We start from the raw sequence: 20,300 nt of genomic DNA, 5'->3' as shown, positions 1-20,300 counted from the left end.
CCATGATCCCGAAAGGGACAAGAAGTAGAAAATTAATGGATGGATGCGATCAAGTGACGTTTCATGAGAGTAGAGTGTTGCAATCTCGGTGCATGGAAACCAAACTGGTAAATGAGGGTTTTGGTAATTCGTTTTGAAAACAGAAAAGAGGAGACAAAAAAGATGTTCCTCCAGTGCTTGTTTATTGATTGAATTATCAATTATTTTTACGTGAGACACGAGCCAAACACTTCACTGCTGCAAACATCATGATCATAACAGGGTATCAAAGACGGCAAAAGAAATAACGTCCACTCTATCTAGGTGGTTTAGTCACTTGGGGTACTATTTAAAACGAAGGAACAGGAGGAGAGAAGAACATTTAGGTTTAATGGTGTAATTCACACTCAAGGGTGAATAACGGCCTGCGGTGGAGGCTTTGAAATGTGTTTCTTGGCAATATGACTGCTCGAAAAGTTATTGGCACATGCAGTAATTGTAGCTGCCCAGAATGACTTGCCCTGTATCAAAGCTCTAAATAGTTGTTTATCAACTATATATGCACATTATAGTTTTTACAATATTTGTAGCTAACGAGAAATTAAGTAATGAAAGGCAGGTTTTTGCAATAACCTTATTATCAGACTTTTAAAAAAAAGGCCAGATGCATTAGCTAAATCAGGATTTCTACAGGTTTCAGCACATCTAATTTAATGTTTTTTAATGCCCTTTTCAAAATACCAGTAAGGTAGAAAAACAAGTTCACATTATATGCTTAATTGTGTTTCTTTGTATCCATTAAACCACATCCATGTCCCGATCGGGGTCGCAGCTCACTGCGAGGTTTGTTCTCCCGGAATGCAGAACGGACAACTCCGAACGACAGCGTGAGGTAGGAGATGAATTATTTATCATAAATCACAGCTTAAACCAAAAACCGGAAACAAGCAAAATGAAAGCGTGCCGTTCGCACGAGAAACTAAAGGACCAAAACTTAGCACAGGAATCATAAGTCAAGAACAGGAATATACCACGTAACGTGTTGCCTACAGCAAATAATGAAGCCAGACCGAGTGTGGCGAGCAACGTGGATAAATAGCTTTCTGATTAGTGCTCAACAGCAGGTTAACGCGCCGAACACTAATCAGAGGCAGGTGAAAACCAATTAGTACCCATGGTAACCAAAACAAACCCCCAAAGTGCACAAAACAGGAACTAAGGGAGTCCAAACCTAACAGAACATTACTAAGCAAAACATGATCCGGACCACGGATCATAACAATCCAATTGTATTTACAATCCGCAAAGTATATGAAAATACCGTTTAATTATCACAAAATGCCACAGATTCAGTTAGCCATTTCAAACATTTCCCTGCGAATACCTTTGGCTATTTCCTGAGATTGACGTCACTGGAGGAACACTTCTGCACTCCATATTATCAGATCAATCATACTGGAAATCTAAAAAAAAATAGAAAGACATGTAGAAATCCTTATATAAGACATGAACACTTATATTTTTTATTTTATTATGCATTCTAAGTGGTGAATAAATAAATAAATAAATAAAAAGTCAGCTAAAAATGAAGTTAATGCGGTCTCTCTATTTTGCCCACAAAACCCTCTAAATAACCATCCAAAGCCCGTAAACATTGCTCTATTTACATCTTGTGACCTGAATATAAACCAAATATTAGTAATGTTGTTATTATAAGCGCTTACACAGACAAAGTATTTTTAGCATTGACCACCGAGACCTAATTATAGTTTGAGCTGCACTGGACTCAAGGAGAGACTTTGATGTAATTATAAAATGAAACTGAAGATGGCAGTAATGCAACATATATGGATGCAAACCGCAGTAAAACTGTAAAGAAGAAGAAAAAGCTTATACAGCACAGCAGCATTGAGATGTTTGCAATGTCTTGTTTGCTGCCGTTCTACTAGTGCTCCTTCGCGCCTCAGCTCGTCAAAGTAATTCTCCATTATAAATCATGACTCTCGTCCAGATAATAGGAGGATTTAGCCATACATCTCGAAGTTGTTCATCTGTGACATTCAATATATATCCGGAGACAAACACACTACAACAGAAGACAGTGTTACATTCACCAGCAACTTTTTTGATCCTTTCGTCATGTGGATTAAAATAAATGTTTCATCTAAACGGGAAGATATGGACATCCTATCAGTCGTCATCACAGTAAGAGCTGACATTGTACAGTAAGTGATCGTTTTATTATGTTTGTAGTTTGTATTTTTTGTTTAGCACTTGACAAAACTGCTACATGATGCTTAGTGTTTCACTAAAGCTGGATCTGTTAAGCAGTTATTGAGTTCACTTTAATATACCGTTCGATTTATTGACTTTTTGACTATCAGCCCACAGGCCTACAATTGTATAATTTTTACTGACTCAAAATTAGGAGCCTTTGTTTGCTTACTTACTACTAAAAGACAAGTTGTCTTGTATGTTCACTATTTTATTTAAGGACAAACTTGCAATAATAAACATGTTTAATGTACCGTGATATTTTTTTGTTAAAATTGTCATGTTCTGTGATCATGTTTTGTTTAAGTTATGTTCTGTTTGGTTTTTGGACTCTTTTTAGTTCCTGTTTTTACGCCCTTGCTTTGTCACCATAACAACTATTAGTTTCACCTGGTTCACATTTTCACTCACGCACCTGTTGTCAATCATGTCACTGTTATTTAAGCCTTTCTTTTTCTGTTGGTCGTCCTGGCGACATTTAACTCTGTTACCCCTGTTTACCTCTGATGACTTCTGCTACCCATGTTACCATAGTTCCATGCCAAGTAAGTTTTGTCTATTTTTATGTCTTAGTAAGTGTTTTCATGTCCATAGCTTTTGCCCAAGTTCTAGTTTATTGTTTTCAAAGCCAAGTTTGTTCTTCCGCCTTGTGCGCACTTTTTGTTTGTTAATTTTGTTAGTGTTAAAATAAATGATGTCTTTACCTTCACGCCATGTCCACTCCAACTTTACTTGCATCTCGGGAAAACAAACAGCCCAAAGTCCACGTCGTGACAAAAATAAAGCCAATAATGGCATTTTTTGGTCCCCTTTATTTAGAAAAGTATCGAAAAGTACCGAAAAGTATCAAAATACATTTTGATACCGGTACCAAAATATTGGTATCGGAACAACACTAGTCTCTAGACATTAAATGTAATGCTTTTTAATGCCACTTAAGGCCTTAATTTTTCACAAAATCTATTCAAATGGATTTTAAAGGGGAACATTATCACAATTTCAGAAGGGTTAAAACCATTAAAAATCAGTTCCCAGTGGCTTACTTTATTTTTCGAATTTTTTTTCAAAATTTTACCCATCACGCAATATCCCTAAAAAAAGCTTCAAAGTGCCTGATTTTAACCATCGTTATATACACCCGTCCATTTTCCTGTGACGTCACACAGTGATGCCAATACAAACAAACATGGCGGGTAGAACAGCAAGGTATAGCGACATTAGCTCGGATTCAGACTCGGATTTCAGCGGCTTAAGCGATTCAACAGATTACGCATGTATTGAAACAGATGGTTGTAGTGTGGAGGCAGGTAGCGAAAACGAAATTGAAGAAGAAACTGAAGCTATTGAGCCATATCGGTTTGAACCGTATGCAAGCGAAACCGACGAAAACGACACGACAGCCAGCGACACGGGAGAAAGCGAGGACGAATTCGGCGATCGCCTTCTAACCAACGATTGGTATGTGTTTGTTTGGCATTAAAGGAAACTAACAACTATGAACTAGGTTTACAGCATATGAAATACATTTGGCAACAACATGCACTTTGAGAGTGCAGACAACCCATTTCAGGCGCGCTAAGAACATATATTTTTCCACGATTTCAGCACTCAGGTTAACCATACCTAAATAGACACAAAATACTGCATTACACAAGACTACCCGAATGTACTCGAATGACTGAAAAAAATAAATGTTTTTAAGCTAAATTATTGGTAAACACAGTTTATGTATAATAATTTACGTAAAACCGCGAGTAATGAATAAAGTTTTCATCAATTAATATATTCTGTAGACATACCCTCATCCGCTCTCTTTTTCCTGAAAGCTGATCTGTCCAGTTTTGGAGTTGATGTCAGCATCTGCTTTGAGTGTCGCAGGATATCCACACATTCTTGCCATCTCTGTCGTAGCATAGCTTTCGTCGGTAAAGTGTGCGGAACAAATGACTGACCATTTCGTTGGCTTTCCCCACAGCCTCGTATTTTCAACAAATTTCGTCCAATTTCTTGCCACTTTCGCATCTTTGGGCCACTGGTGCAACTTGAATCCGTCCCTGTTCGTGTTGTTACACCCTCCGACAACACACCGACGAAAGTGAGAAAATGGCGGATTGCTTCCCGATGTGACGTCACGTTGTGACGTCATTGCTCCGAGAACGAATAATAGAAAGGCGTTTAATTCGCCAAAATTCACCAATTTAGAGTTCGGAAATCGGTTAAAAAAATATATGGTCTTTTTTCTGCAACATCAAGGTATATATTGATGCTTACATAAGTCTGGTGATAATGTTCCCCTTTAATGCTTTTTAATGACCTGTGGAAACCCTGTATACTGTATACAGTAAGGGGTTAGTTCACCACGAACATCTTCAAAGGAATGAAGAAGCCTAATACCTGCAATAAAAAACTAAAATATACGTATTTGTTACCATAGTAGGTGGTCTTAAAGGTGACATTCCTCTATCGAGGCATCACAAAGTCATAGAATCTGCTCTACAGGGGGAAGAAGGCCCATGATGCAAGTATAAAGACCACCTTGGAACAGCGGTAATAATCCATTGATAGGCACTTTTAACACTACAGCATTTTCCCCCAAGCCAGCTTTGCAGTATTGCAGCTTTCATGCACTTACTATTTATGTGAGACACTTTTCAACTACAAATCCTGCATTTTCTACATGAACGAGCACTTATACGTTAGGAAACATCTCAGGGTCAACACCATAAACATTCAACTTGGCTGTCCCTGAAGAAGTTTGCCACACAGTTTGGCCAATTCAAGTCTTTTTCACCAATTGAAACTCAAAGGCACACGTCAACTGTCTTATCAACATGTATGTGTGTTTCTTGTGCAGAAGAAGCCGGAACAGCAACATTTAAAAATATATCAACTTAACAATTGTCATTCTCCTGCAAAGCACATACCTACTGAGTAATGTACAGTAGCTCATAAATATTTACACTTCCTTCCTTACATGCATTTACACATTTATTTAACCTTCATCTCTCTACGGTAAAGTTATTAAAAACAGATTTTCTTTTGCAATGCTTACACAGCTATTTACATGACAGAGACGTTGCATCGTCTCTCACTTACCAACACAAATTGCTGCTATAGATCGCTCTCAACCGTTTACAAATGCTCTTAACGTGCAGGGTAAATGTGCTGGAACAAATATATGTTAAAAACACTTAAGTGTAAAACATACACGGCGGATGTCAGCCACTTGCGGACAACAAGGAAGTATTTGGTAGTGGTTACAGTAGAATTAATCCAAATGAGCTCCGAGTATGTGATTTTACTGCCATCTAGTGTCTACTTTTTAGGCTAGTGGTATAAAAGAAGTAAAACATCAATCTAGTATTTTTTTTTTTTCAAATTTTTTATGTGTAATTTTGTACTTTTTTAGGTTAAGGCGGGAGTCAGCAACCCGCCTGCTCTAAAGCCGCATGTGGCTCTTTTGCGCCGCCCTAGTGGCTCCCTGGAGCTTTTTCGGAGATGTGTGGAAATGGAAAAAAAAAAGACAAAAACAAATATTTTTTGTTTTACTTTAGTTTCTGTAGGAGAACAAACATGACACAAACCTTCTTAATTGTTAGACATCCCACTGTTTATATTAAACATGCTTCACTGATGAGAGTATTTGGCGAGCGCCGTTTTGTCCTACTAATTTCAGCGATGCTTGAACTCACCGTAGCTTGTTTACATGTACTACTTTCTCCGATGCTGCCATAGAAAGATGTGTTTTATGCCACTTCTTCTTTGTCTCATTTTGTCCACCAAACTTTTTATGCTGTGCGTGAATGCACAGAGGTGGCTTTGTTGATGTTATTGACTTGCGTGGAGTGCTAATAATCCATGCTAACATGCTATTTAGGCTAGCTGCGTGTACATATTGCATCATTATGCCTCGTTTGTCGGTTTATTTGAGCTCATTTAATTTATTTTATGTGCATGTCTCATGACACATTATCTGTATGTAATATTGGCTGCATTTCTGTTCTTGTTCCAGACCACAGTAAACATTACCTAGCTTGCCAAAGATTGTAATAAATCCATTAGAAGAAGACGGCCTGCCGTTTCCTTAAACTTGGACACACACATCTATACCTTTGGCCATTCTAAGACAGTAATTTCCAGAAGTTATCTCACCCCGTGAGAAGCCTCCAATTTACTAATGTTTTCCAATGTTGCAAAAATGTGTAGAGTAAAAATTAAAACACAGCATTTCTGTCAACGAAGATTTGCGTCAGACTTTGATAGTAGGCTAATATAGCTAATATAGACACTTACATCATGTGTTGCCTTCATTATAACCCTTATATTGCGGTTCCAGACAGATATTTTTTTGTATTTTTGGTCTAATATGGCTCTTTCAACATTTTGGGTTGCCGGCCCTTGGGCTAGTGGTACAAAAGAAGTAAAACATCAATCCAGTATTTTTTTTTTTTCAATTTTTGGTCGAATCTTGTGATTTTTTTAGGTTAAGGTTACAAAGAATACTTAAGACATCTGTTAAAAAAGTTCATTAAATCCCACGTTGATTAAATGTTATTGAAGAAATGCCTTAAAACATCACAACTTTGCCTCACTTTTCTGAAAAAGCGGCCTCAAATTCAGGCATTTTCGGCTGTAACAATAACAATTATTTTAGAGTAGTGAGTGTACAGTTTGTATAGCGGTTTGGTTTTAGACGATTACTAATCGAAACAAAGGCGCGTCACCTAATACGATAACACAATTAACTGACTTGTTTGTTAACGTATAACTACGAGACAAAAATGTTGACAGAAACGAAATCTAATAAAATTACATTTAGTCCTGTTGACGGGTGGGAGAAGTTCGGAATATATCCAATCCCAGCTCTATAAAGCGTACATTGAAAGAGGAGTGGAGATTAGTTATGAAGAAGAGCCAATCAGATGCTTTTTCTTGTAAGATTAGGACGTCACCGCCAAAAACAGAATGTATGGATTTAACATGTTCCACATTGCAATTTGTGTACACCTGGGAGAAATTGAAGAGGACACATTTCCTTTTATAGGAATGATGCCATCAGCAGGCGAGTCATCGATTGTGACATCTACGCAACTGTGTGTCAGATCTATTACTTATTGCTTCTGGTGTTGTGCCAAAAACTGATTCCCTGCCAAAAATTGATTACCACCGCGGGGGCGCTTGCCGCTTTCCAGCTTCGTCTGCTCACAACTGATTACTACATTTAAGACAAACACAAACACTTTATACTTGTGGTTATTGTAACGATACGTGTTTGAAATTAGTCAAGCCTTTATTGTGTCAGATAAATGACAAGAGTTGGCCATTTCTATGGGCTTGTAAAGGACTGTTGTTGTGGCTTGTGCAGCCCTTTGAGACATTTGTGATTAAGAGCTATATAAGTCAACTTTGTTTGATTGATCTAATGTTGATGTGCTAAAACCCCTTTCTTGTTTAGAAGCTACAGTACATACAATAATACCTGCTCTTTGTTCGTGCACGTAATAAATAGGAATACAATGTTTGGATGTATTCATTCAAGATAGGGATGTCGATAAATGCGTTAAAATGTAATATCGGAAATTATCAGTATCGTTATTTTTTTATTATCAGTATCGTTTTTTTTTTTTTTATTAATTATTTTTTATTTTTTATTAAATCAACATAAAAAACACAAGATATACTTAGAATTAGTGCACCAACCCAAAAAACCTCCCTCCCCCATTCACACTCATTCACACAAAAGGGTTGTTTCTTTCTGTTATTAATATTCTGGTTCCTACATTATATATCAATATATATCAATACAGTCTGCAAGGGATACAGTCCGTAAGCACACATGATTGTGCGTGCTGCTGGTCCACTAATAGTACTAACCTTTAACAGTTAATTTTACTCATTTTCATTCATTACTAGTTTCTATGTAACTGTTTTTATATTGTTTAACTTTCTTTTTTATTCAAGAAAATGTTTTTAATTTATTTATCTTATTTTATTAATTTTTTAAAAAGTACCTTATCTTCACCATACCTGGTTGTCCAAATTAGGCATAATAATGTGTTAATTCCGCGACTGCATATATCGGTTGATATCGGTATCGGTAAGTAAAGAGTTGGACAATATCGGAATATCGGATATTGGCAAAAAGCCATTATCGGACATCCCTAATTCAAGAGTTACATATTAAGTACATACTGTACTGTTTACGTGTTGAAGTACACTTTAAAAATCTGAAATCTACCCCAAACGACAACTTAGTGATTCAAAATTATAATATTATATTGACACATGTCATCTGTGCATTTCCTAAGGTTTTTCTAGTAATTTATGTACAGATGAGATGTGTCAATATCAAACTATTACTTTGAATCCCTTTTTGGCAACCAATAACACATTGACTGACTGAATACATCCAAACACTTAATTAATATTTATCATGTGCATAAACAAAGAGCAGTTAATATTGTACATAGCTTTTAAACAAGAAAGAGGTTTTAGCACCTCAACATCTGATTAGTGTTGTCCCGATACCAATATTACTTCAATACTTTTTGGTACTTTGATACTTTTCTAAATAAAGGGGACAACAGAAAATTGCATTATCGGCTTTATTTTAACAAAAAATCTTACGGTATATTAAACATATGTTTCTTAATGCCAGTTTGTCCTTAAATAAAATACTGGTAGTAAACATTCAAGACAACTTGTCTTTGTCATGTTCTGTGGTCTGGATTTTGTTTGGTTATGTTCTGTTCGGTTTAAGACTCCACTAGTTCCTGTTTTTTGGTGCACTCTTGTTTGTTTTGTTTGCCATGGTGGCATATCATTTTCACCTGCTGCTGGTGTCCGGACACAAACACCTGGCTTTAATCAGGGAGAGACTATTTAAGCCTGTAGTTGCCAGGTAGTCAGCCTGGCGACATTACTCTGTTTTTGCTCTGCCCATGCCATAGTCCTTGATGACATTGTTCATGCTCGACTGATGTTCATTTCTTGTCCATAGTTTATGCTGCTCATTTCACGCCACAGTAAGTGTTTTTGTTTCATGTCCATAGTCTGCCTAAGTGCTAGTTTTTGTTTCCTTAGCCAAGTTGTGCCTCCGCTGTGAGCGCTTTATGTTTGTACACTTTTTATAGACAAGGTTAAACATGTTCCTACCTTCTTCCGATGTCCGGTCAAGTCCGTTTGCATCATGGGAAAACAATCCTCGCAGTAAGCTGCGAAAACCCCTCTGTCATGATAGTCTTTTAGTAGTAAGGAAGCAAACAAAGGCTCCTAATTTAGCTGCTGACATATGCAGTAACATATTGTGTCATTTTCCATTCTATTATTTTGTCAACATTATTAAGGACAAGTGGTAGAAAATGAATTATTAATCTACTTGTTCATTTACTGTTAATATCTGCTTACTTTCTCTTTTAACATGTTCTATCTACACTTCTGGTAAAATGTAATAATCACTTATTCTTCTGTTGTTTGGATGCTTTACATTAGTTTTGGACGATAGCACAAATTTGGGTATCAATCCGATACCAAGTCGTTACAGGATCATACATTGGTCATATTCAAAGTCTTCATGTGTCCAGGGACATATTTCCTGAGTTTATAAACATAATATATATTTTAAAAAACCCGAAAGAAGATGTTGTGATGCCCAAAAATTTCAACGCAATCATAGTGGCATCGACTAGATACACTCCTGTACTTGGTATCATTACAGTGGATGTCAGGTGTAGATCCACCAATGGTGTTTGTTTACATTTGGACGCCGGTGAGCTACGGTGTGTAGTGAAGCATGTTTAGCTATTCCTCGTCCTGCAGGGATGATACTTGTAAGAAACTCACTTTATTTGTCACCATAGAGGCGAGGATTAGTGATTTAGAAGTAGCTAAAACACTGCAGACTGCGGCTGAACTTAAGCCGCTAGCTAGCTAGCCATGTCTTAAAGCACCTTTACTTGTGGGTGTTTCAGTGTTATAGCTTCAGCTTTATTGTTAGTTTTTAAGCCAAAATGCGTCCGTTCTCCCTTTTCTGTCTACACACTGTGTCTGTTTGTAAGTACTCGGTGATTGTGCGCTGCCGAACATGCTTGTCTGCTTGTAAACCAGCAATGACACGACGTGACGACGACGAGGGCGCGGGGGCGTGGGGGACCGGTACTTTTCAGAGGCGGTATAGTACCGAATATGATTCCTTAGTATCGCGGTACTATACTAATACCGGTGTATCGTACAACCCTACATCCGATCAATAAGAGTCCTCAACAATCTCATTATTACCATAGAAAGGGCCAACTATTTCATTTTTGGGCATTTAAAGGCTTAAATCATTTCAAACACATATCCTTACAACATGTTTGTCTTACGTTCCACGTCCCAAGAGCCAGCTTGACTCCTCCCCAAGTGGAGGAGTTCAAGTACCTCGGAGTCTTGTTCACGAGTGAGGGAAGAGTGGATCGTGAGATCGGTGCGGCGTCTTCAGTAATGCGGACGCTGTATAGATCCGTTGTGGTGAAGAAGGAGCTGAGCCGCAAGACAAAGCTCTCAATTTACCGGTCGATCTACGTTCCCATCCTCACCTATGGTCATGAGCTTTGGGTTATGACCGAAAGGACAAGATCACGGGTACAAGTGGCCGAAATGAGTTTCCTCCGCCGGGTGGCGGGGCTCTCCCTTAGAGATAGGGTGAGAAGCTCTGTCATCCGGGGGGAGCTCAAAGTAAAGCCGCTGCTCCTCCACATCGAGAGGAGCCAGATGAGGTGGTTCAGGCATCTGGTCAGGATGCCACCCGAGCGCCTCCCTAGGGAGGTGTTTAGGGCACGTCCGACCGGTAGGAGGCCACGGGGAAGACCCAGGACACGTTGGGAAGACTATGTTTCCCGGCTGGCCTGGGAACGCCTCGGGATCCCCCGGGAAGAGCTGGACGAAGTGGCTGGGGAGAGGGAAGTCTGGGCTTCCCTGCTTAGGCTGCTGCCCCCGCGACCCGACCTCGGATAAGCGGAAGAAGATGGATGGATGGATGGATGTTTGTCTTACGTTTAGTAATCAGTTGTGGACAGACGAAGCCCCAGCATTGCAGCTTTAACAAGGCACGGATCGACCTGAAAAAAATTAATTCTCCCCTGAAATGTTTTTCTGCAGCCGAGTCTTGGTTCATGTACAGTGACATTTTGAAATACAGCACCGTCTCCTCCCTTCAGAAACGTTAAAGTAAAGGATACATTTTTTTTTTCTATAGCATTGTCCTTTGAGAAGATATAGAAAAAGTGATGCAATCGTAACATGTGAGGGGGTGTACTCACTTTTGTGAGATACTGATCGAGCGTTCTTTGTACACGGTGTGCACTTCTCAAGGTAATCTGAAGCGAACACGCACACGCTTGCATTGTGTACAACAACACCTCAGGTGCTCAGATGACTCCGCAGCCTGCGTCTGCAGTGAACGTGCGACGGGACAAGGCAGGGACTGTGGCGACACATGGCTCTGATTCCGGTCCAGGGAAGCAACTTGCATTTGGGGAAGGCAATAAATCACATCCGTCACAATATTGGTGTTTCATTTCCAGCTCACGGAGGGCAGACGGCGTGATAAACTATTTAGACATCGATTTGAATTCTCTGAGGATATGCTGGTGTTTCCTTGAGGGAGGTTAATTGGCGAGGGTGGTTTTGGCGGCACACTGGCATTTGATCGAGCTACAGTGACAGGGTTATTTTTTTCTTTTAATTCACTGAAACTGAGACAAAGTTGAACCAAATACAAACCAAAACAACTTTCAGTGTGCATTAGGGTTGTACGGTATACCGGTATTAGTATAGTATCCCAATACTGATGAATCATATTCAGTACTATACCAACAGCATGTTCGGCAGCGCGCAATCACAGAGTACTTACAAGCAGACACAGTGTGTAGACAGAAAAGGGAGAACGGACGCATTTTGGCTTGAAAACTAACGATAAAGGTGAAGTTATGACACCGAAACGCCCTCAGAAAGAGGTGCTTTAAAGGCCTACTGAAACCCACTACTACCGACCACGCAGTCTGATAGTTTGTGTATCAATGATGAAATCTTAACATTGCAACGCATGCCAATACGGTCGGGTTAGCTTAATAAAGTGCAATTTTAAATTTCGCGCGAAATATCCTGCTGAAAACGTCTCGGTATGATGACGTCAGCGCGTGACGTCACGGATTGTAGAGGACATTTTGGGACAGCATGGTGGCCAGCTATTAAGTAGTCTGTTTTCATCTCAAAATTCCACAGTATTCTGGACATCTGTGTTGGTGAATCTTTTGCAATTTGTTCAATGAACAATAGAGACAGCAAAGAAGAAAGCTGTAGGTGGGAAGCGGTGTATTGCGGCCGACTGCAGCAACACAAACATAGCCGGTGTTTCATTGTTTACATTCCCGGAAGATGACAGTCAAGCTTTACTATTGGCCTGTGGAGAACTGGGACAACAGAGACTCTTACCAGGAGGACTTTGAGTTGGATGCGCAGACGCGGTACCGTGAGTACGCATGCAGCTGCGGCTTCCAAACATTTGATAGCTCGCCCGTACGTGCGTGCCGCTATGTGCATGTCACGTACATAACTTTGGGGACTTTGGGGAAATATATGTACTGCATGAACTTTGGGGAGGTGAACGGTACTTTGGGCTGTGGGATTGAGTGTGTTGTGCAGGTGTTTGAGTTGTATTGGCGGGTTATATGGACGGGAGGGGGGAGGTGTTTGTTATGCAGGATTAATTTGTGGCATATTAAATATAAGCCTGGTTGTGTTGTGGCTAATAGAGTATATATATGTCTTGTGTTTATTTACTGTTTTAGTCATTTCCAGCTGAATATCAGGTCCCACCCGCCTCTCACAGCATCTTCCTTATCTGAATCCCTCTCACTGCCCTCTAGTCCTTCACTCTCACTTTCCTCATCCACGAATCTTTCATCCTCGCTCAAATTAATGGGGAAATCGTCGCTTTCTCGGTCCGAATCGCTCCCGCTGCTGGTGGCCATGATTGTAAACAATGTGCAGATGTAAGGAGCTCCACAACCTGTGACGTCACGCGCATATCGTCTGCTACTTCCGGTACAGGCAAGGCTTTTTTATCAGCGACCAAAAGTTGCGAACTTTATCGTCGATGTTCTCTACTAAATCCTTTCAGCAAAAATATGGCAATATCGCGAAATGATCAAGTATGACACATAGAATGGACCTGCTATCCCCGTTTAAATAAGAAAATCGCATTTCAGTAGGCCTTTAAGACATGGCTAGGTAGCAGCTAAAGTCCAGCCCCAGTCTGCAGTGTTTTAGCTACTTCTGAATCACTAATCCTTGCCTCCATGGCGACAAATAAAGTAAGTTTCTTACAAGTATCATCCCTGCAAGACGAGGAATAGCTAAACATGCTTCTCTACACACCGTAGCTCACCGGTGTCACAATGTAAACAAACGCCATTGGTGTATCTACACCTAACATCCACTGTAATGATACTAAGTACAGGTGCGTATTATACTACAATGACTATGTCAATATTTTTTGGCATCACAACATCTTCTTTAGTTTAAAAAAAAATGTGTATTATGTTTATAAACTCAGGAAATATGTCCCTGGACACATGACGACTTTGAATATGACCAATGTATGATCCTGTAACGACTTGGTATCGGATTGATACCCAAATTTGTGGTGTCATCCAAAACTAATGTAAAGTATCCAAACAACAGAAGAATATATTATTTTAAATGATTTTATGACATTTTAACAGAAGTGTAGATAGAACATGTTAAAAGAGAAAGTAAGCAGATATTAACAGTAAATGAACAAGTAGATTGATAATTAATTTAACTTGTCCTTTATAATTTTGAGAAAATAATAAAATGATAAGTGACACAATATGTTACTGTATATGTCAGCAGACTAAACTAGGAGCCTTTGTTTGCTTACAAGTTGTCTTGTATGTTCACTATTTTATTTAAGGACAAACTTGCAATAAGAAACATATGTTAATGTACCGTAAGATTTATTGTTAAAATAAAGCCAGTAATGCAATTTTTGTGGTCCCCTTTATTTAGAAAAGTACCCAAAAGTATCGAAATCATTTTGGTACCGGCACCAAAATATTGGTATCGGGACAACACTAGTGTGCATTGGTGTTTTATTGCTGGTGAGATGAGGCTAAGGCTAATGAGAATTCCATTCCACAGACGTTGCTCTGGAGTCTCACAAATACCTGAAGGTTTTAGCTTTGGCTTTTTTGCAGCACCGCAGCACACGTCCCTGTCTAAGTACAATACTGTAAAAAGAAGACAGCGCTCATCCTGCTTGGTCTCTTGTTGAAATTAATCACACAGCCAGTCATTCGTTATAAGAGTCTCTGTCCTGGCTGCTAGGTATAATAAGGCTCGGGTAAATACACAATAATAATAAGAATAAAAGAAGCAAGTAATGTGCACTGCAAGGTCAGCTGTGTGTATAAAAGGGCACTTGCATGCTTCCGCACGCTCACCACGTTCTTGAAGTGTTGCAACTTTATCTGATTATGAAAGTGAATGTTTGCCGCGGGTACGTGGCTGCCGAGAGGCAATAACTTTCGGACTTGCTGCAGGCAATGTATCCAACTGTCTCTCTGTATGATGCACACAACTGTTAATGTCATGTACGTGTGTATGAGACAGCCACAACAATTATCCGGTCCAAACAACTTTATTTAGTTGTATTGTAATTATGCAAAATATATAGACATGTATATGTGTATTAACTCTTTTAAACCATTAAAAGTATGCTACTTTTTTTTCTTTCTAGAAATTGTAATTTTGAGCCATTGACACATGCCACTATACAAGTGTTTTTCAACCACTGTGCCGTGAGATACAGTCTGGTGTGCCATGGGAGATTATCTAATTTCACCTATTTGGGTTAAAAATATTTTTTGCAAACCAGTAATTATAATCCGCAAATTATGTGTTGTTATTGAGTGTCGGTGTTGTCTAGAGCTCGGCAGAGTAACCGTGTAATGCTCTTCCATATCAGTAGGTGGCAGCCTAACTAATTGCTTTGTAGATGTCGGAAACGGCGGGAGGCAGCGTGCAGGTAAAAAGGTGTCTAATGCTTAAACCAAAAATAAACAAAAGGTGAGTGCCCCTAAGAAAAGGCATTGAAGGTCAGGGAAGGCTATGCAGAACAAAACTACAACTGAACTGGCTACAAAGTAAACAAAACCAGAATGCTGGACAACAGCAAAGACTTACTGTGGAGCAAAGATGGCGTCCACAATGTACATCCGAACATGACATGACAATCAACAATGTCCCCACAAAGAAGGATAAAAACAACTGATATATTCTTGATTGCTAAAACAAAGTAGATGCGGGAAATATCGCTCAAAGGAAGACATGAAACTGATACAGGAAAATACCAAAAAAAGAGAAAAAGCCACCAAAATAGGAGCGCAAGACAAGAACTAAAACACTACACACAGGAAAACAGCAAAACACTCTAAATAAGTCATGGCGTGATGTGACAGGTGGTGACAGGACATCTACTTTGAGACAAGAGCTATATTGATTCATGCTTGGTTATGGTTTAAAGTCATATCCAACAATTGCGACAACGACTTTTTACTGTCAACTGAGTTCATTTTTTAATGATTTCTGCTGGTGGTGTGCCTCCGGATTTTTTCAACGCAAAAAATGTGCCTTGGCTCAAAAAGGTTGAAAAACACTGCACAATATATCATGTGCCATATAGTGAAACCACACTAAACAACAACAACAACACATTTTGGAAGAATATTTGCACCGCAACACAACATAAACACTACAGAACAAATTCCCAGAATTCCCTGCAGCACCAACTCTTCCAGGACGCTACAATATAAACAAACGCCATTGGAGGATCTACACCTAACATTCACTGTAATGATACCACGTACAATAGCGTATCTAGTCGATACTACTATGATTACATCGATATTTTTTAACGTCACAAAGTCTTCTTTCGGTTTTTTTTTTAATTTATATTATGTTTATAAAGTCAAGAAATAATTTTGTGGTATCATCCAAAACTAATGTAAAGTATCGAACAAGAGAAGAATAAGTGATTATTACATTTTAACTGAAGTGTAGATAGAACATGTTGAAACAGAAAATAACCAGATAGAAACAGTGAATGAACAAGTAGATTAATAATTCATTTTCTACCACTTGTCCTTCATTATTTTGACAAAATAATAGAATGATAAATGACACAATATGTTACTGCATACATCAGCAGACTAATTAGGAGCCGTTGTTTGCTTACTTACTACTAAAAGACAAGTTATCTTGTATGTTCACTATTTTATTTAAGGACAAAATTGCAATAATAAACACATGTTTAATGTACTCTAAGATTTGTTGTTAAAATAAAGCCAATAGTGCAATTTTTTTTGCATCGAAATAATTTTAGTACCGGTACTAAAATATTGGTTTCGTTACAACACTAGTCTGGACAAACGGGTGCTGTCGTCACGGGAACACATTGTGACAGCAATAGTTAGGAAAATAATCACCTCGATAAAGCTAAGAAAAATCAATTAGCCGCACTGTTTTATTATCTGCAAGGTTCAAAGCGTAGGAAAAAAAACTGCGGCTTATAGTCCAAAAAATATGGTAGTACGTTTTTTTTTGTTAAAATAAAGCCAATAATGACAATTTTTGTGGTCCCCTTTATTTAGAAAAGTACCAAAAAGTACCGACATACTTTTGGTACCGGTACCAAAATATTGGTATCGTTACAACACTAGTCTGGACAAACGGGTGCTGTAGTCACGGGAACACATTGTGACAGCAATAGTTAGGAAAATAATCACCTAGATAAAGCTAAGAAAAATCAATTAGCCGCACTGTTTTATTATCCGCAGGGTTCATAGCGTAGGAAAAAGAACAGCGGCTTATCGTCCAAAAAATATGGTAGTACGATTTTTTTGTTAAAATAGAGCCAATAATGACATTTTTTGTGGTCCCCTTTATTCAGAAAAGTACCAAAAAGTACCGAAAAGTACCGAAATACTTTTGGTACCGGCACCAAAATATTGGTATCGTTACAACACTAGTCTGTGAAACGGGTGCTCTAGTCATGGGAACACATAGTGACAGCAATAGTTAGGAAAATAATCACCAAGATAAAGCAAAGAAAAATCAATTAGCCGCACTGTTTCATTATCCGCAGGGTGCAAAGCGTAGGGGGGGAAATGGTAATACGATGTTGTTAAAATAAAGCCAATAATGACATTTTTTGTGGTGCCCTTTATTTAGAAAAGTACCGAAAAGTACCTAAATACTTTTGGTACCGGTACCAAAATATTGGTATCGTTACAACAATAGTCTGGACAAACAGGTGCTGTAGTCACGGGAACACATCTTGACAGCAATAGTTAGGAAAATAATCACCTAGATAAAGCGAAGAAAAATCAATTAGCCGCACTGTTTTATTATCCGCAGGGTCCAAAACGTAGGAAATAAAACAGCGGCTTATAGTCCAAAAAATATGGTAATACGATTTGTTTTGTTAAAATTAAGCCAATAATGACATTTTTTGTGGTCCCCTTTATTCAGAAAAGTACCAAAAAGTACCGAAAAGTACCGAAATACTTTTGGTACCGGCACCAAAATATTGGTATCGTTACAACACTAGTCTGTGAAACGGGTGCTCTAGTCATGGGAACACATAGTGACAGCAATAGTTAGGAAAATAATCACCAAGATAAAGCAAAGAAAAATCAATTAGCCGCACTGTTTCATTATCTGCAGGGTGCAAAGCGTAGGAAAAAAAACAGCGGCTTATAGTCAAAAAAATATGGTAATACGATTTTTTTTGTTAAAATTAAGCCAATAATGACATTTTTTGTGGTCCCCTTTATTTAGAAAAGTACCAAAATGTACCGAAAAGTACCGACATACTTTTGGTACAGGTACCAAAATATTGGTATCGTTACAACAATAGTCTGGACAAACGGGTGCTGTCGTCACGGAACACATCGTGACAGCAATAGTTAGGAAAATAATCATCTAGATAAAGCGAAGAAAAATCAACTAGCCGCACTGTTTTATTATCCGCAGAGTCCAAAACGTAGGAAAAAAAATCAGCGGCTTATAGTCCAAAAAATATGGTATTACGATATTTTTGTTAAAATAAAGCCAATAATGACATTTTTTGTGGTCCCCTTTGTTTAGAAAAGTACCAAAAAATACCGAAAAGTACCGAAATACTTTTGGTACCGGCACCAAAATATTGGTATTGTTACAATACTAGTCTGGACAAACGGGTGCTGTAGTCACGGGAACACATTGTGACAGCACTGGTTAGGAAAATAATCACCTAGACAAAGCGAAGAAAAATCGATTCGCCGCACTGTTTTATTATCCGCAGGTTTCAAAGCGTAGGAAAAAAACAGCAGCTTATAGTCTAAAAAAATATGGTAATACGATTTTTTTTGTTAAAATAAAGCCAATAATGACATTTTTTGTGGTCCCCTCTATTTAGAAAAGTACCAAAAAGTACCGAAAAGTACAGACAAACCTTTGGTACCGGTACCAAAATATTGGCATCGTTACAACACTAGTCTGGACAAATGGGTGCTGTCGTCACGGGAACACATTGTGACAGCAATAGTTAGGAAAATAATCACCTAGATAAAGCGAAGAAAAATCAATTAGCCGCACTGTTTTATTATCCGCAGGGTTCAAAGCGTAGGAAAAAAACAGCAGCTTATAGTCCAAAAAATATGGTAATACGATTTTTTTTTTGTTAAAATTAAGCCAATAATGACATTTTTTGTGGTCCCCTTTATTTAGAAAAGTACCAAAAGTACCGGAAAGTACCGAAATACTTTTGGTACCCGTACCAAAATATTGGCATTGTTACAACACTAGTCTGGACAAACGGGTGCTGTCGTCACAGGAACACATTATGACAGCAATAGTTAGGAAAATAATCACCTAGATAAAGCGAAGAAAAATCAATTAGCTGCACTGTTTTATTATCCGCAGGGTACAAAGCGTAGGGGGAAAAAATGGTAATACGGTGTTGTTAAAATAAAGCCAATAATGACATTTTTTGTGGTGCCCTTTTTTTAGAAAAGTACCGAAAAGTACCTAAATACTTTTGGTACCGGTACCAAAATATTGGTATTGGGACACTAATACACACACACACACACACGCACACACACACACACACACACACACACACACACTGAGCACCCACTGGCCTATGCACGTGCATGCCGTGGGGGCATTGCGCGGGACAATGTGTACCCAAGACAGGAAGTGTACTAAGTAAATAAGACTATGTAACAAATACGACACATAGAAACCAACCTTGCATAAGTTCCATTTGTGTAATAGCTTTGAAATGATTGCACATTTATTCTAATCGCATGCATGTAAATACACATAATATGTTTGATATGCAAACAAAAAAACAAAAACATTTTGCATCGCAGGGTATGACAATTTCCACAGTGACGTCAACATCAGCACAACTTACCATCCCGGGCTCCGAACTCTTCTTCACACGACCGAGCCTCGCTGTCCGGCGCAAATCCCGCGGGTTATTTTAGCGCCAAATCAAGCGGGAGAGCAGAGCGCGGTGGCCGCTATGCATGACGCCGTGGAGCGGATCCACCTGTCCCGCACGGGCACATGGCGCACTGACTTGCGTGTGCACGCCGCGGCAGGATGCGACCACAAGGCTCGGTGAGCTCCAAGTGTCCCGTTACAGCTCCGTTAGTGGTGCTGCAGGAGGAGGAGGAGGGGGGAGGAGGAGGAGTGGCTGCGCGTAACGGAGTTCGAATTTGCGTAAAATGTGGACAGAATGCACGTTTGCAATGGATTGCGTATTGCCCCCCCCAAAGAACAACAATAACACTTCTACTGTTTAATGCTTGAATATTAATACCTCAAGTTAGACACTATCTTTCCATCCTGGTCCACCCTTGCGCAATAGGGGGCGTGATTCCGTCCCAAATCCTGCTGTGAAGGGCAAGATGGAGGGCGTATGCGTCCCA

The 20,300-nt window shown here is 39.0% G+C and overlaps 1 protein-coding gene across 2 annotated transcripts in view; it reads right to left on the bottom strand.

Moving 5' to 3' along the window:
* kcng4a (potassium voltage-gated channel, subfamily G, member 4a) overlaps positions 1–19,984 on the bottom strand; it is a 96,534-nt gene extending 76,550 nt beyond the window's left edge. The window contains exon 1 of one of the 2 annotated variants that reach the window (XM_061970197.1): positions 19,781–19,984. The gene's annotated coding sequence lies outside the window, so the exon portion shown is untranslated. Of the gene's footprint in view, positions 1–1,363; positions 1,389–19,780 lie in introns of those variants that run through there. The other variant, XM_072913908.1, reaches the window with a different exon arrangement.
* Between the last annotated feature and the right edge of the window lie 316 nt (positions 19,985–20,300).

The sequence above is a fragment of the Nerophis lumbriciformis genome, linkage group LG10 (assembly GCF_033978685.3).
Source record: "Nerophis lumbriciformis linkage group LG10, RoL_Nlum_v2.1, whole genome shotgun sequence".
NCBI classification, from domain to species: domain Eukaryota; kingdom Metazoa; phylum Chordata; class Actinopteri; order Syngnathiformes; family Syngnathidae; genus Nerophis; species Nerophis lumbriciformis.
This window is presented reverse-complemented; position numbering and strand designations above follow the sequence as displayed.